Source organism: Cibotium barometz, chromosome 6 (genome assembly GCF_041138505.1).
Source record: "Cibotium barometz isolate CiBa-2024 chromosome 6, ASM4113850v1, whole genome shotgun sequence".
Classification (NCBI taxonomy): domain Eukaryota; kingdom Viridiplantae; phylum Streptophyta; class Polypodiopsida; order Cyatheales; family Cibotiaceae; genus Cibotium; species Cibotium barometz.
The window spans coordinates 45,043,564-45,046,195 of NC_141051.1; the positions used below are offsets into that span (position 1 = coordinate 45,043,564).

At 38.7% G+C, this 2,632-nt stretch overlaps 1 non-coding gene across 1 annotated transcript; it reads left to right on the plus strand.

The window, feature by feature from the left end:
• Window positions 1–1,752: 1,752 nt before the first annotated feature.
• On the plus strand, window positions 1,753–1,826 carry TRNAN-GUU (transfer RNA asparagine (anticodon GUU)). The gene has a single exon. It is a non-coding gene; the product is annotated as a tRNA-Asn (tRNA).
• The last annotated feature ends 806 nt before the right edge of the window (window positions 1,827–2,632 follow it).

Here is a 2,632-nt window from a genome sequence, read left to right on the forward strand (position 1 = left end):
TCACTCATAATGTACACATGCTCGGGGTAAAAAACCTTCTAAAAAGGGAAAAATTTTCCCAGCCCATTATTAGCCTATGTCCACACATCACTACCATATAAATGGCTATAGACGGGCTTTGGAGGTCCACAAGATTCTCAAAAGACTATGATGTAAGGCTTTTGGGGGACGGGAGATTATCCAGTAATAGAGGGCCATATACACTTGGTTTTGAAGACTGTGCTCGGAAGGATGACATGGAGTCGTGTGATGGTAGTGATACATTATGAGGGGGTGTCAGATAATGTGTGGAGAACAAGGGCCATCAAAAGGAGGACACTTTTTTGTATTATGATGACAAGTTCACACTCTAAAAATGGTGGGCACTTTGAAAGAAAGGTCAGACAACTTATAACACGAGCATCTTGTATTTAAATACATGTGAAAGGATATTTGAGGATGCCCAGTTTTACTCTATTTATGTCTAAACTCTCTTTATGTCAGAACACTCTATTTATGTCGGGATACTCTATTTATACTTGGACACTCTTTTTATGGTTGGACACATTAAAGAGGGCATGGGTATGTTTTTGTGGGAAATAGTGCTGTTTGATGGCTTGTGCAATGTGCTCCCATGTCCATGCACCATCGACAATTATGTATGTACAATTTCCATACCAATGTTGTACAGTGCCGTACAATTATACACCTGTTTGTACAGATCTGTACAGAATGTTATGTTGTCCGTACTGATTGTACTTGCGGTTTCTATCTGATTGTGTATATTGATTCACCTGGGTTTTATAAAGGCCTGGTGCTTTTGGGCATGTGTCAAAGGCCCAGATGTAACACTGGACATTGTTTTTTCGATAAACTGTCTATCTCCATGTGGAGAAGTGAAAGGCTGTGAAATACACGTTGGGTTCGGTTGGTCCATTCTGACCCAAATGTGGCATCGCCCGCTCATATCTCTTTTACAGTTTTGTGGTTCAAGTTTTGTGTGAAATGTGGCTGTGGCCATCCATAAGTGTATAATTTGCATTCATAGTTAAGTGTATGAGCCCTTTGCTTGAGTTACAGTTTTCCTTAATTAAAAAAAAAACTTTATCATGAAGCTGTTTATTTCTTAAAAATCCATGGTAAAGCTTTTTTTTGGAGACGTGAATATGTCAGCTAGAAGTTATAAACAGCATTCCCTAAATTTTTTTGTGAGTCTTGCATTTGCAGGGTTTTGAATCGTGATATGCTTTCAGTGACAAGTATCCAGAAAAAGAAATAATGTAAGGTTCCCAAAGCTTTTTATATGGCTTGCATTTCTTCTTTAGTCAAGGCGGGAGGTGTTTGTTTTTTTTTGGATCTTTGTGCTCATGTGCATGTGTGCTTTTCATGCTGCCGTCAACAGCCAGCAGGTTTTGAACCCAGCACCTCATGCATGGGACTTCAACACCTTACCGACCTTACCGCTAGGCTGTGTCTCCATTGGCAAGGCGGGAGGTGTTTTATAGAGGACGTCTAAATAGTTAATAATGGAATTCTAAAAGCATTTCCAAGGGAAAGCATAAGTGTGGACATATTTAAAGGACTGATAAGATCCAGAGGGTGGAGTAATTCTTAATGCTATTCTGCATTCGGAAAAACAACGTTCGCTCTGTCAAGCATGCCATGCGGTCTTTCAAGAAAGGCGTAACATCATCATGCGGTACCGGTTCATATTTATCCATTCTTCAGATAAAAACATCATATAATAGTTAAAAGTGGGCACGACTACCAGCCGCTGGAGTAGCTCAGTGGGTTAGAGCGTATGGCTGTTAACCATAAGGTCGGAGGTTCGAAACCTCCCTCTAGCGATTTCTTCTTTATTACGTGGAAAATCGTGCCTTTTGATGTCATGATAAAAGAATTAGAAGTGTTTTTTTCAAAATTTTGAAGGTTGTGACCTTTCGAAAACCTTGCAAATATTTGGCTTCTCACATTAATTATATAATGCCTCAAAGAAAAACATACTCATTTTTTTCCCCAAGCCCCTTTCGGGGGATGCATTGCACCATTCACACACACCACACATATCAGTGTTTGAACTCGGGTCCATTCGTTTTGGTAGGGTAGAGTGGCTTGGGCTAGACCACTTAGGCTAGAGACCGCCGACAAAAAAACGTACACTTTCGTGCCGTATTTCGCCCAATTTCATAACACTTCATCTAACTACGTTGCACTGTTACATACTCACTCTAGCACATTTTTATGTTTCATATAAGAAGTCGTCCTACATTCTAGGTGATCTTGTGAACACTTAACTTTTCTCCACCTCATAATGGTATGTTGAAGGAAGGTGACATTTATTGTAATAGTAATTGTATTTTTTTCTCATCTTTTGTCTAAGATGTTGTGGAAACCCTCTTTACATGAGTGTGATTGTGCTCGCATCAACCTTGTGGAAATTCTCTTTACCAATGAAAATTTGAGTCACCTCGTATTTTGTGTTTTCTCCCATTTCTTTCAAAGGCAAGGTGCTCTTAGGATGCATCTTGATTTCTTATGAATTAAATATTTAATCTTAAACTAATTTTATATTGTTGAAAAGTTTTTTAAAAGAGCAAGAAAATAATCTAAATTCTCATGAACACATTTGCCTTCATTGTTGAAAGTCTATTTT